Source organism: Dendropsophus ebraccatus, chromosome 15 (assembly GCF_027789765.1).
Source record: "Dendropsophus ebraccatus isolate aDenEbr1 chromosome 15, aDenEbr1.pat, whole genome shotgun sequence".
NCBI lineage: Eukaryota > Metazoa > Chordata > Amphibia > Anura > Hylidae > Dendropsophus > Dendropsophus ebraccatus.
This window is the reverse complement of record NC_091468.1, coordinates 70,494,364-70,510,480: the sequence shown is the minus strand read 5'-3', so window position 1 is coordinate 70,510,480 and position 16,117 is coordinate 70,494,364. Positions and strand designations below refer to the sequence as shown.

Here is a 16,117-nt window from a genome sequence, read left to right as displayed (position 1 = left end):
AAATGCATAGTTATATGGAGGAAAGTCGGCCCTCAGAGTTATTGCAGGACTAAATTCAAAGTATACACATACTTCTATAAAAGGCATAATAAAACAAGATGCAGAAATATATGTCAATCAGACATGAAGGCCCAAACACACCTCCCACATCTGTTTCATTCCAGGAAGGTATGGTCCACACTAACTTAAAAAAACAACAATAAACTGTAGCCTGAGCTACGTTATTTACTCATGAACTGGTAAATCAATATGACTATACATGAGATGACAGTACATGTTATATAAGCTTTGAAATAAAGATGCTACAAATAAACTTAAATGAGTTTCATGAAATTTAAAAAAAAAAGGGAGAAAGCCAGGGGGTGCGGGAAAATAATAAACAATTCATACTTACCTATCCTTGTGCCTGTATCGCTGCTCCCGGGTAATGTTGACAGCCGCCTGTGTCCTGTAGCTCCTCCAGCTGCAACGTTATGAACCTCGATGATTGATTTCCGCTCAGCCAATCAATGAGAGGGGTGGGCGATTGCTCAGCCAGGCCGTGATGTTGCATCTGGAGGAACCAGGTACATGATGTATCTGTATTCCAGACAGAAATAACATCCAGTGGCCATCAGCAGGTCCCAGGATCAGCACTACAGAGGCAAAGGGGACAGGTGAGTTTATTTTGTTCGTTAATTTCCCCCACCCCTCCCCAACTGCCTTTTTTCAATTTCACTGGACTTCTCCTTTAAAGGGAAACTCCAGAGACCAGGTGTTATAGATTACCTACCAGCAGAAGAGACAGAGATCATGTGACCTCTGTCTCAGAAGGGAGGGGGAGGACAGAGGAGAGGAGACAGAGTGGAGCAGGCAGTGAGGATTTTCGGCAGCTTCAGGCTCTGAGTCAGGATGTGATGCTGACAAACCTACTAATTCATGTAAAAGAAACCTATTACACACAAGCTTAGATTATGGGTGGGGATTAAACCGGGTTAAATCTTTTTTTAACCCTTTAAAGGGTATTCTAGGGAAACAGGGAGGAGAGGGGAACATTTCATATCAACTGGTGCCAGAAAGTTATACAGATATTACTATTAAAAAAAAAAAAAAAAAATAGTTTTCTGGTCCTTATAGGCTGCTGTATGCAGAAGAAGGTCATGTAGTTCTTTCCAAACCCCTACAAACATCGACTGCTCTAGACAGTTCCTGACATGGACAGAGGTGGCAGCAGACAGCATGTATGAGGCTAGAATGAATACACCACTTCCTGTAGGACATACAGCAGCTGATAAATACTGGAAGGCATGAATTTTATTTAAATAAGAAGTCCAGCCTCAGGATTTGTTTGCTTGTTTGTTTTAAAATGGCAAGGCATGGGGGAAATTACAAAGGGAAACTCACCTCTCCCTGTGCATCTTCAACGCCGGATCACTGCTCTGGGATCTCCTGCACTGCCGTCATCACGACACGGCTGATGGACTGGCTGCTTTACTGCTTCAGCCAGTCAGTGACTAGTCACCAGATTTGGGTGAACAGGACATTTTTTTTTAGCTTTTTATTCCATTTTATCTAATAGATGATATCACCAAACCGTTTGGCGTTATTTTTCATATATGCCGATCTCTGTGCGGGATCAATAATGTTTTATTTTAATAATTAAGAAAATTCCTCATGCAGCAATATATAACATGTTTTGTTTGTTTGTTTTTTGCTTGTTTTTTATTTGAAAAATGGGAAAGGGGGGGGGGGTTACATTTTTTTTAATAAGTTTTATTAGGGAAGGTTTTTTTGTATTTTTAGGGTGCGATCACACACACAGGATCTGCAGCAGATTTGATGGCGCAGATTTACTTTGAATCTGCAACTTTAAATCTAGGCCATTAAATCTGCTGCAGATCCCCTAGGGTACAAACTCACTGGACGGATCCGCAGCGAGTTTCTCATTGCGGATCCCTGCCCTGTGCACATATGGGCAGACAAACTTGCAGCAGGATGCACAACCCCCGGCCGCCGGAGCGTATTCCTCACCTGGTCCCCGCTCCGGCTTGCTTCTGGGGTTCCCGGCAGGTCCCGCTGGGCCAATCAGTGCGCTGCCCCGCCGCAGCGCACTGATTGGCTGAGTGGGACGTGAAGACACCAGGAGCCCTGAAGCAAGCCGGAGCGGGGACCAGGTAACGTATACGCTCTAGGCGACTTTTATAAGTACTGATCAATGCTAAGTTTCTGCATAGCGTTGATCAGTTAGATTGAGGCTTGTAAAATTGTAAAATTATTTTATTTATTTTTTAATCTTGTTATTTGTATTCTTGATATTCTGGGATACCTTGACTGATTTAAAGGAGAACAATCAGCAGATTAGATTAATTAGATTAATCCCCATATTGCACAGGAGACGCCAAGGAGGAAGAAATGTCTCTTATAGTATAGTCATCCGTTCTGGTGCAGTTAGTTGTTTGCTCCACGGTCCGCTAAGACCATTAGGAGCACTGCCCGCCCCCATAGTGCCGATCCCCCAGCCTGCCCGCTCCATTGACTATAATTAGAAACGACCGGGACAGTGCTATGGGGGTGGGCAGTGCTCCTAATGGTCCATGGAGCAAACTACTAACTGCACCGCAAAGGCGCTGAGGAGGAAGGTAAGGGTCATACTATAAGAGACGCACTATAAGGGACGCACTATAAGGAAAGCACTATAAGGGACGCACTATAAGGGACGCACTATAAGGGACGCACTATAAGGGACGCACTATAAGGGACGCACTATAAGGGACATAGCTTTCTCCTCAGCATCTCCTGTGCAATAGGGACATAGCAGCAGGTTAGATTCGTGTAACCTGCTGATAGTTCCAATTTAAGGAAATATAAACAGCTTGTAAAGAAAAATAAGAATAAAAACGATCCCATAGGAACTAAGATCACTCGGGAAACCTATGTTCTTATGTGGTTTTTGCTGTTTGCAGTGCGACCAATCCAAAAGTAAATTTACATTCCTTTAGTGTTTACTTCTAGGATTACCTGCCAAGTCACATACACCAATAATGCCAGAGCAGAAAGGTAACAAAACAAAAAAAGTTCATGAATGTCATAATTTTACTCTAATAAACACCACATCTACAGCTGTAACACAAAATGTATAGATTGCGGCAAGGAACATCATGTTTGAAATTACAAGGACGGCTTCAACAACAGGGTCTTTCAAGACTTTTAAAACGGGACATTAAAAAAAACACACTGTAAACATTTTTTTTTTTTTATGTTTTAGTGGAATTTTTAATGTGTTTAAAGGGAAACTATTAGCAGGTTAGAAGACTCTAAGCTGCTCATATGTCCCTATAGCGCACGGGGCGCTGAGGATGAAGATCAGTATTTTACCTTTATCCTCTGTGCCTTTTCTGTGATATTAGTTTATTCCTTATGATTCTGGTGCACTAGGGGCGGGATGACAGCCCCCAGTGCACCGATCTACCCCCAGCCAGCCCACTCGTTATATTCGTTAAAATAAGTAGACCGGCCAAAGGCAGACCAGTGTCAGAAAGTTACATAAATTTGTAATTTATTTCTATTATAAAATCTCCAGTCTTCCAGTACTTATCAGCTGCTGTATGTCCTGCAGTAAGTGGTGTATTCTCTCCAGTCTGACACAGTGCTCTCTGCTGCCACCTCTGTCCATGTCAGGAACTGTCCAGAGCAGCAGCAAATCCCCATAGAAAACCTCTCCAGCTCTGGACAGTTCTTGACTTAGCTCAGTGATTGTTGCGTTTTGTTGGTCTACTTTTCATTGCCCCTGTTAGCCAAAATTCTGCGGCACACTAATGAGGGGAAAGCTGCCTGTACATGGTTACCTGGCCTTGGTCTTACCCTTGTCATGTGGTAATACTCGCAACTAAGTTAAGACTTTGATGCAAAAGGGGCCACCCTGGTATTTCCCTATTTGTGCCCAACTGAGTGGGACTTAAAGGGACTCTGTACCCACAATCTGCCCCCCTTAAACCGCTTGTACCTTCGGATAGCTGATTTTAAGACATCTGTCCTGGGGTCCGTTCGGCAGGTGATGCAGTTATTGTCCTAAAAAACAACTTTTAAACTTGCAGCCCTGTGTCAAATTGACGTGGCCTAGAGTGTGTGTGCCCTAGCCCTGCACCGCCCCTCCAACCCACCCTCTTCATCATTAGGAATGCCCCTGGCAGGATTTCTCCTATTCATCACTTGTCCAGGACAGATCTTGGATTAAAAGCAGCTGACAGTACAGTGTGTGTGTGTGGGGGGGGGGGTTAGCAGATTGTGAGTACAGACTCACTTTAAGGGGCTACATATCAGAGTGGGTGGGTGGGTGATCCCCCCACTGGGAGGCACCTCTTGGGAACAGGTTTTCTTCCCTGAAGGGATATCCGTCTATTCCTGTGTTTTGAGACTCATAACTGAGGCTCCACTGACCCCTTTTCTTGCATGGACAGAGGTGGCAGCAGAGAGCACTGTGTCAGACTGAAGAGAATACACCACTTCCTGCAGGACATACAGCAGCTGATAAGTACTTGAAGACTAGAGATTTTTAAACAGACATTCACAAGTTTGTATAACTTTCTGATAAGTACTGAAATATTCAAGATTTTTAAATAGTAAATTACAAATCTATATAACTCCCTGCAGCGAGTTGATTTGATAGAAAAGATTTTGCCGGAGTGTCCTTATAATCGTTTTTCAAAGACTAGATAGGCTGCTGTATACGTTCTTTCTACCTACAGAAGAACACATGAGCTATAAACACAGAATGTGAATATTAAGTAGTTATACAAGTTAATATTGACTTTTAGTATGTATCCACATCCTGTACGGTTGTTGAACAAAGTCTAGCTTCAGGATCAGGACCAGGATCTTCACGTTACACCCCTGCTTATGTTTGATATATCTCCATTGGACAAAAATAAATCAGCCATATTTTATTCATGTGGTGCATATAGTCTCCTCTACAAAAGGTTGTATCAAATGTCAGTGATGTAAGGAAGGACATCTGCAGATTGTATGTCAACCATGTCATCAGTAAGAATACATCATACAATATTATGTATACAGAGGTGAGACCTGTTTCTTCTGACCCTTCAACCTCCGGCAAATCTTTATTATGTCATATGCCCCTTCCACTTCTATATACAGGGTTTCTCTGAAAATAAGACAGTGTCTTATATTAATTTTAGTTCCCAAAGATGTGCTGGGTCTTATGTTCAGGGGATGTCTTAGTTTTCCATGAAGAAGAATTCACTTTCACATGTACAGCAGGGACAGAGCGTGTGGTATGGAGGCTTCCAGCCACCAGGGGGAGCTCACCACAGCACAGCAGGGACAGCGTACGGTATGACGGCTCCCGGCCATCAAGGAGCTCACCACAGCACACTCCTACAGCACAGCAGGGACAGCGTACGGTATGGCGGCTCCCGGCCATCAAGGAGCTCACCACAGCACACTCCTACAGCACAGCAGGGACAGCGTACGGTATGGCGGCTCCCGGTCAACAGGGGGAGCTCACCATAGCACACTCCTACAGCACAGCAGGGACAGAGTATGGTATAGCAGCTTTCAGTCAACAGGGAGAGCTCAGCACAGCACACTAGTACAGCACAGCAGGGACAGCGTACGGTATGGTGGCTTCCAGCCACCAGGGGGAACTCACCACAGCACAGTAGGGACAGCGTACAGTATAGCAGCTTCCGGCCACCAAGGGGAGCTCACCACAGCCCACTCTTACAGCTCAGCAGGGACAGCGTACAGTATGGCGGCAGGTGATGGAATAACGGCAGACTATGTGCAGTTCTACATCTGGTGTTAGGGGACAACGGGGATGGCAGCAGGCGAAAGGGAGCTTTGGGGTTGGCGGCAGATAGCGGTTATCTGCTCTGCAACAGATGGTGAAGGTAAGGGACAACTCTGCAAAACCTCTACTAGGTCTTCTTTTCAGGGGATGTCTTATTTTTGGGGAAACAGGGTATGATATACAACAGTATGGCATACCATCATTACTTACTAACACTGAACATAAAAGAATTGCCAAGACCATTACAAGTCAATGTTAGACAGCATGCCTCTAGATATCCCATTGGAGTATTATGTTTACGCTTTACATTCCTCTCCTATTCTGTAGTGTGAACATACCCTAACCAGCCACTGTAGCACATGGTATAGAAGCGGATACTACCACAAGTACAGTGCAGCGTGCTGGATGCAATCTATTTTGTAAGTGGCGCCAAAAAAGGTCACATGACGGCAGCAGGCTGTCACGTAACCCCATCTGCGGCTATCCGCCGGCATCGCTTCAGCTTTATTTGAATTTCAGAATTAATCTTTTAAAAGAAACAGGAAGTTTCGGTGGAGTTACAGAAGTCTGTGTACACTCGCCATCCACCACACTTACACTTCCTCTTTGCAGGTTTTTTTCTCTGTGTGAAGCAGCAATTTTAAATTGTACAGGAAAGAACAGAAGGTATCAGTGCGGCTCCACTGATAGCAGCGACCGGCAGCAGCAATATACTGCTATATAACTCTCACTCCGTAGTATACTGCTATATATACTGCTTTAAAAAATAGGGGGGGAAATTACCTGGTGTAGAATTTTTTTTTTTAAGTTAAAACTAATGTAATTCTGTATTTCAATCCATCTACACTGTATGATTTATCGGAACGTTTATGAGGTCAGAGCTGTCTGCAGAATAACAATACATGGAGGCGACTATTGTTACATAACTTTGCTTTGGGTAATGATTCAGCAGCCAGGTAGCAGCTGTCATGTAAGACAAGCATCAAAGCTTCAATCTAAGACATCAAAGAAGGGAAAGTAGTTGTGCTGTGCTTGTCCAGGTGCTATGGTATAATACTACAACTCCTATCATGTGCACAGGGAAGTACAATGCCCAGGTGTTATACTACTACAACTCCTAGCATGTGCACAGGGAAGTACAATGGCCAGGTGCTATACTACTACAACTCCTAGCATGTACACAGAGAAGTACAATGTCCAGGTGCTATAGTATAATACTACAACTCCTAGCATGTGCACAGGGAAGTACAATGTCCAGGTGCTATGGTATAATACTACAACTCCTAGCATGTGCACAGGTAAGTACAGCTAGGTATAGTGTCCCAGTTTTTTATAACTAAATGACAGGCACAGCAGCTCTCTGTATGGTCTGTGACACTAGAATGACAGCTGTATATAGCACATAACCAGGTGACAGGTGTATATAGCATATAACCAGTTGACAGCTGTATATAGCATATAACAGCAGTATATAGCATATAACCAGGTGACAGCTGTATATAGCATATAACAGCAGTATATAGCATATAACCAGGTGACAGCTGTATATAGCATATAACAGCAGTATATAGCATATAACCAGGTGACAGCAGTATATAGCATATAACCAGGTGACAGCTGTATATAGCATATAGCAGCAGTATATAGCATATAACCAGGTGACAGGTGTATATAGCATATGGCCAGATGACAGGTGTATATAGCATATAACCAGGTGACAGCTGTATATAGCATATAACCAGGTGACAGCTGTATGTAGCATATAACCAGGTAACAGCAGTATATAGCATATAACCAGGTGACAGCAGTATATAGCATATAACCAGGTGACAGCTGTATATAGCATATAACCAGGTGACAGCTGTATATAGCATATAACCAGGTGACAGCTGTATATAGCATATAACCAGGTGACAGCTGTATATAGCATATAACCAGGTGACAGCTGTATGTAGCATATAACCAGGTGACAGCAGTATATAGCATATAACCAGGTGACAGCAGTATATAGCATATAACCAGGTGACAGCAGTATATAGCATATAACCAGGTGACAGCTGTATATAGCATATAACCAGGTGACAGCAGTATATAGCATATAACCAGGTGACAGCTGTATATAGCATATAACCAGGTGACAGCTGTATGTAGCATATAACCAGGTAACAGCAGTATATAGCATATAACCAGGTGACAGCAGTATATAGCATATAACCAGGTGACAGCTGTATATAGCATATAACAGCAGTATATAGCATATAACCAGGTGACAGCAGTATATAGCATATAACCAGGTGACAGCTGTATATAGCATATAACCAGGTGACAGCAGTATATAGCATATAACCAGGTGACAGCTGTATATAGCATATAACCAGGTGACAGCAGTATATAGCATATAACCAAGTGACAGCTGTATATAGCATATAACCAGGTGACAGCTGTATGTAGCATATAACCAGGTGACAGCTGTATATAGCATATAACAGCAGTATATAGCATATAACCAGGTGAAAGCTGTATATAGCATATAACCAGGTGACAGCTGTATATAGCATATAACCAGGTGACAGCAGTATATAGCATATAACCAGGTGACAGCTGTATATAGCATATAACAGCAGTATATAGCATATAACCAGGTGACAGCAGTATATAGCATATAACCAGGTGACAGCTGTATATAGCATATAACCAGGTGACAGCAGTATATAGCATATAACCAGGTGACAGCAGTATATAGCATATAACCAGGTGACAGCTGTATATAGCATATAACCAGGTGACAGCTGTATATAGCATATAACAGCAGTATATAGCATATAACCAGGTGACAGCTGTATATAGCATATAACAGCAGTATATAGCATATAACAGCTGTATATAGCATATAACCAGGTGACAGCTGTATATAGCATATAACCAGGTGACAGCTGTATATAGCATATAACCAGGTGACAGCAGTATATAGCATATAACCAGGTGACAGCTGTGTATAGCATATAACCAGGTGACAGCAGTATATAGCATATAACCAGGTAACAGCAGTATATAGCATATAACCAGGTGACAGCAGTATATAGCATATAACCAGGTGACAGCAGTATATAGCATATAACCAGGTGACAGCTGTATATAGCATATAACCAGGTGACAGCTGTATATAGCATATAACCAGGTGACAGCTGTATATAGCATATAACCAGGTGACAGCTGTATATAGCATATAACAGCAGTATATAGCATATAACCAGGTGACAGCTGTATATAGCATATAACCAGGTGACAGCTGTGTATAGCATATAACCAGGTGACAGCAGTATATAGCATATAACCAGGTGACAGCTGTATATAGCATATAACAGCAGTATATAGCATATAACCAGGTGACAGCAGTATGTAGCATATAACCAGGTGACAGCTGTATATAGCATATAACAGCAGTATATAGCATATAACCAGGTGACAGCTGTATATAGCATATAACAGCAGTATATAGCATATAACCAGGTGACAGCTGTATATAGCATATAACCAGGTGACAGCAGTATATAGCATATAACCAGGTGACAGCTGTGTATAGCATATAACCAGGTGACAGCAGTATATAGCATATAACCAGGTGACAGCTGTATGTAGCATATAACCAGGTGACAGCTGTATATAGCATATAACAGCAGTATATAGCATATAACCAGGTGACAGCTGTATATAGCATATAACCAGGTGACAGCAGTATATAGCATATAACCAGGTGACAGCAGTATATAGCATATAACCAGGTGACAGCTGTATATAGCATATAACAGCAGTATATAGCATATAACCAGGTGACAGCTGTATATAGCATATAACCAGGTGACAGCAGTATATAGCATATAACCAGGTGACAGCTGTATATAGCATATAACCAGGTGACAGCTGTATATAGCATATAACCAGGTGACAGCAGTATATAGCATATAACCAGGTGACAGCTGTATATAGCATATAACCAGGTGACAGCAGTATATAGCATATAACCAGGTGACAGGTGCAGCACTTACCTGTTGGGCAGTGACAGACCTAGCCTGCAGTGGTTACGGTGTCTGTCTCTGTATTGTGCAGTCTGTATGGACCTCAAAGTTATAGAAAGCTGCCTGGCTGCTCTCTGACAGCTCATAACCTGCGCTTCCCCGCAGAGAGCTGTCAACAGGCAGCCTGAAGCTGTCACACACACATACGCGCGCCCGCTCTCCCCTCACACCCACTTGGGGCGCGCTCCCGGCTGCTGGAGTGGCGCGCTTTTCTGCCTGGTAATGAATGAGGCGCCGGCTCGTGAGGCAGAAGATGCGCGCGCTCCGCGATGTTCTCTGAGGGAAACACGGGGGAGGGTATCAGGTGCAGGACACTAGCGGGTGGTTAACTCATGAGGCGCCACAGTTATACCATAGTCACGTGCTACACCCATAACTACTGTATATACATATATAATAAACCCAAACTAATACAAATTCACGATCTATAAAATAATAAACCATAGCAGCCCTGATAATAAATATGATGCCTCATACCCTCCATAAGAATGAATAGAAGTGATAGAATCCACCACATGTAACATAAATAACATCAGCGCAAGAAATACAAACAGGGAAAGTAAAACATATAAGTGATAGCCAAAAATCTATATATCCATATACACAATATACACGTATACACAACACACAATATACACATATACACAACACTCGTATACACAATATACACGTATACACAACACACAATATACACATATACACAACACTCGTATACACAATATACACATATACACAACACACAATATACATATATACACAATATACACATATACACAATACACAATACACGTATACACAATACACGTATACACAATATACACGTATACACAATATACACATATACACAATACACAATATACACGTATACACAACACACAATATACACATATACACAACACTCGTATACACAATATACACATATACACAATATACACGTATACACAACACACAATATACACATATACACAACACTCATATACACAATACACACATATACACAATACACATATACACAATATACACATATACACAATACACAATATACACGTATACATGTATACACAATATACACATATACACAATATACACATATACACAATACACATATACACAATATACACATATACACGTATACACAATATACACATATACACAATATACACAATACACGTATACACAATATACACATATACACAATATACACGTATACATGTATACACAATATACACATATACACAATATACACATATACACAATACACGTATACACAATATACACATATACACAATACACGTATACACAATATACACATATACACAATACACTTATACAAAAGTGCTTCAGTGCAATCAATTCTTTGGGCGGACGGCGGAGCGTGAGAGACATCCTATTGAATCAATGGAACAGGCGGAACTTCAAGCGATTTCCGCAGCGCTTGCTTTGCTTGAAGTTCCGCACTGATTCTGTAGTGTGAACAGTCCACAAGTTTCCCAGCCTTGATTAATTGTTATTGCTATTTAAAAAATACACTGATTCCTGGCCTGGTGATCAGCTTCATAGGGTGTAACTATCTTTGTCCCTGTACCGGGCAGTAAAAGTGGCGGCATTTCAAGCGGACGCACGTCACATTGCTTCCATGCCATGTCTCATGCACCACCGTTATCTGCCCAAAGAATTGACGGCACAGACTTGAAATTCCACCACTTTTACTCAGTGTGAACGGGCCCTTAAAGTAAAAAATCAAGGGCATGGATTGACCTCTTTGATAAAAAAAACAATGAACACAGGAAAAAAAACAGTCACTGAGGGAGTGGTGTCCTGCTCTGGTCAGTGATTGGCTGAGCGGGCTGTCACCGCCAAGACAAGGCTTCATTCAGGTACACTAGTTACTTAGCGTTACATTGATTTGGTCGTAGAACCAGGGGTACTGCCACTTTTCCGAAGAGTTCCAGGAGCCGTTTTTTTTTTTCATCACAATGTCAGGCAGAATAAACGAAGATGTTTGTTTTTTGTTTTTTTTTATAATTTGCATATCATTAACATGTCTGTGGATTCCATAATTCCAATGAATTTCCTTTCTAATGTTTCCTTGTTGAGGAGTGTAATTATGATCATTACTATGTGAGTTGCCAGAAGCAGCTCGGTGATTCCCATTTGCCTTTCTGGGACTGCATCCAACTATTTTCTTCAAAGTTCCTAAAATATGACAATAGCTCTTTATATTATCAGCAGGGTCTATTATGTACTTCTTCCTTGGAATGCTAAATAAATACAAAACAAAACAACCCCCTAGATTTACAGTCATTACACCCCACCCTCCATTCAGTGACAGTATAAATGCCAGTATCCACCCAGAGATATGAGAAATATTCTATATAAAGAGAGCGACAGGGCACCGCAGTGGAATTTTTCCCATGCCTTCTCTACACTATGCTCACACAATGCAAAAATCACCGCAGTTTTAGTTGGACACCCGTCATTTAACAGCAAATATCGTCTGTTAAATGACAGGTTCCAAAAAAATTGAAGGCATGTCAACAGTGTGTGAACATGGCCAAAACCAGTGCTTCTCAAACTGTGAGGCGGCCCTAGTTGTTGGTGAGGCCCAGCTGGGGAGCCAGTTTTCACAAAAGTGTCTATGATCTGCACAGTCCTTTTGCTGTTCACAAAAATATCAATTTTAACGACATTATTAATTTATTTTGTACTTACTTTATTAGAATCTAGAGCTTGGTAGATGGGTGTAAGCTAGCCCTAGCATTGTATTCAGCTTTTAAATGGACTTTTACCATAGATAGTGAGGCCCAGGCACCCTCTTGGTCAGTCTGGTAAGGCCCAAGCATTGCCTTGGTCCGTTGGGTGAGGCTCCAGTAGAAAAAGTTTGAGAAGCACTGGCCTAAACCTTAACACTGGACCCTTGCCACCATGGTAAAGTGTTTGCAACCAAAACATCTTGGGTATCACCCATCTGCGATCTACACTAAAGTGATACTGTCATCCCTTTTACTCTCACTATACATCATTGGTTAACAGTGTTACCTGGGCGGGGCTTTATGGCAGTTGGCCCCATCTCCAAGCTGGAGAGAGAATGCCCAACTGCTGTGAAGCCCCGCCTAGGTGACACTGTCCTTACAGGAGAGGGGGCCCAACTGCTGTGAAGCCCCGCCTAGGTGACACTGTCCATATAGGAGAGGGGGCCCAACTGCTGTGAAGCCCTGCCTAGGTGACACTGCCCTTATAGGAGAGGGGGCCCAACTGCTGTAAAGCCCCGTCTAGGTGACACTGTCCATATAGGAGAGGGGGCCCAACTGCTGTAAAGCCCCGTCTAGGTGACACTGTCCATATAGGAGAGGGGGCCCAACTGCTGTGAAGCCCCGCCTAGGTGACACTGTCCATATAGGAGAGGGGGCTCACCTGCTGTGAAGCCCCGCCTAGGTGACACTGTCCATATAGGAGATGTGTAATCAGCCGATTACAGGACCAAGAGTCGAATCCACAGCAGGCATAATAAGCGCAGGAGTATTTAAATTTGCACACAACGGTGCAGCCAGGGATCGTCCAGAGGTAGATGGCATAGTAAACATATACTCTTTATTGCAACGCGTTTCGGCCCTATATTGTCTAACATGGGCCTTTATCAAGCATGTTGCTTGATAAAGGCCCATGTTAGACAATATAGGGCCGAAACACGTTGCAATAGAGTATATGTTTACTATGCCATCTACCTCTGGACGATCCCTGGCTGCACCGTTGTGTGCAAATTTAAATACTCCTGCGCTTATTATGCCTGCTGTGGATTCGACTCTTGGTCCTGTAATCGGCTGATTACACATCTGCATTTGCTTCTCCCACCGTTGGTGGTGACGTCCCCCAGCACAGCTGCGGAGTACACCCCTTTATGCTGCATATAGAGTTGTGCCTAAATTTTGCACAACCTATCCAGGTGAGTGGATCCCTGTAAGACCCTGCTACCATCCACCTGGTTATCTTTTATTACACGAGGAAGCGCCCCCTGTCTCTTTTTTTTTCTCATGTCCATATAGGAGAGGGAGCCCAACTGCTGTGAAGCCCCACCCAGGTGACACTGTCCATATAGGAGAGGGGGCCCAACTGCTGTGAAGCCCCACCCAGGTGACACTGTCTATATAGGAGAGGGAGCCCAACTGCTGTGAAGCCCCACCCAGGTGACACTGTCCATATAGGAGAGGGGGCCCAACTGCTGTGAAGCCCCACCCAGGTGACACTGTCTATATAGGAGAGGGAGCCCAACTGCTGTGAAGCCCCACCCAGGTGACACTCTCCACTGATAAAATTAAGCCATTTTAGAGCAGGGAGAAGGCACAGACAAGTATTATACAGGTAAATATCAAATGTGCAGCATCTAAGCTTGTGGAGGGTGCAGAGAATTACACTTAGAGTAAGGGGGGGGTGTGACAGTATCACTTTAAAGGACAAGTGCCATGAAAAACTTTTTCCCAGTAATTGAAGCACATTACAAAGTTATATAACCCTGTAATGTGCTTCAATCACCTGTCTGCCTCCCTTCCCTGTCTCTTCCCCCCTCCACCCCCCACCAGGAAGTGTCCTGACTCACACAGACCTGATTACTGTGGTCACCGTCACCAGGCAGCTCCTTCTTGTGAGGATGAGGCATCAGCAGGAGGGCTGCTCTAGCTCCTGTTACACCAGCCTCCCCTCCCCCTCCTTGTCAGGTGACTCTGCTTCCTCAGCTTATCTTCTCTAGTGACATGACTCCTTCACTGAGTCCACGGCAGCAGGAGAGAGGGTATGAGGGGAGGAGGGAGCTGCCTATGTGCCGGAGTCAGTCTGAGGGAAGATAAGCAAGTGAGATGTGACAAGTGATGGCTTGCAGTTGTTCAGCCAATGGGAGCTGAGCAAGCCTGTCACCTGACAAGGCAGGGGAGGGGGGAGGCTAGTGTAACAGGAGAAGGAGCTGAGAGAAGAGCTTGGTGACGGTGACGACAGTAATCAGGTCTGTGTGAGTCAGGACACTTCCTGGTGGGGGGTGGAGGGGGGAAAAGACAGGGAAGGGAGGCAGATAGGTGATTGAAGCATATTACAGAGTTATATAACTTTGTAATGTGCTTCAATTACTGGGAAAAAGTTTTTCATGGCACTTGTCCTTTAAATGATTATGCTTTTGAACACAGCCACAAGTTTTAGTACATACAAGACATCAGAACCACAATGGGGCATAACGGTGGCTCACCAGACAGCATCTCTGCCTTCCAGCGCTGAGGTCATTGGTTTGAATATAAGTAACACATAGGGTAGCTTCACACGTATTGGATTCACAGCAGATTTCACTGCAAACTCTCAGCGTGAGATCCGCTGCGAATCCGGTACGTGAGAAGGCATCCTTACATAAAGTTTGTTTTTCCCTGTGTTTGAAGATGCAAAAGGGAACTGGGCGTTCAGGTAATCTACGCTGGGTGATTTCTATTGTATCTTCATATTAAGTTCAGACTCTCTTCTGCTTGTATATCCGCCACTCTTTGTTAGCTCAGATTTCCTACCACACTTAATAAAATAGGAAGGATAGGTTGAATTTGGGAAGGGACCAATGTAAACTAATGGTACTTTTACACGGAGCGATAATTCAACCGATCGCACGATTAGCGATTTTGAATGAACATTTTTTTTTATAGCGATCAGCGTTTAGACGAAACAATACATCGTATGGAAAAATCGTTATACGATCGTTTTGCTATTGCTTAAGCCTATCTCACACATAGGTGAAATCGTTGAAAGAATGTTTACACGGATCAAAATGAATGATTTCTCGCTCGTCGCTTGATCGTTCCCTGCGTTTACATGTACGATTATCGTTCAAATTCGATCGTTATCCTGCAAAAACGAACGATAATCGTTCCGTGTAAAAGGACCTTAAGGCAATCTCATTACGGCCCTATGCTGGCACTATATAACAACTGGTTCGTCTGGGCCGAGCATTCAGCATTTGACTCCGGGAGCTGAAGAAGTTGGATGCAGCCCTAGAAAGTCCAGGATAACACAGGCTGTATCCATGTTTTCCAGGACTCATTAGCCACCGGGATTCAAAGGCCATACGCTTAGGCTCGGATGAACTTCCTCGGGGTTCGCTCATCTCTAGTTATGTATATTTCCACTTTCACACTAAATATTAAGAGCTACATTGGCATCATGTCAAAAATGGATGCTCCCAGGGGGCCGATGTGCCCATAGGCTGAATGCAGTCCAACCGTGACTACAT

At 43.3% G+C, this 16,117-nt stretch overlaps 1 long non-coding RNA gene across 3 annotated transcripts in view; it reads right to left on the bottom strand.

Annotated features, from left to right (window-relative positions):
• Positions 1 to 10,069, bottom strand: part of LOC138773780 (uncharacterized) — a 303,380-nt gene extending 293,311 nt beyond the window's left edge. For all 3 annotated transcript variants that reach the window (XR_011360216.1, XR_011360217.1, XR_011360218.1), the window contains exon 1: positions 9,835 to 10,069. This is a non-coding gene — a long non-coding RNA (uncharacterized lncRNA). The remainder of the gene's footprint in view (positions 1 to 9,834) is intronic.
• Between the last annotated feature and the right edge of the window lie 6,048 nt (positions 10,070 to 16,117).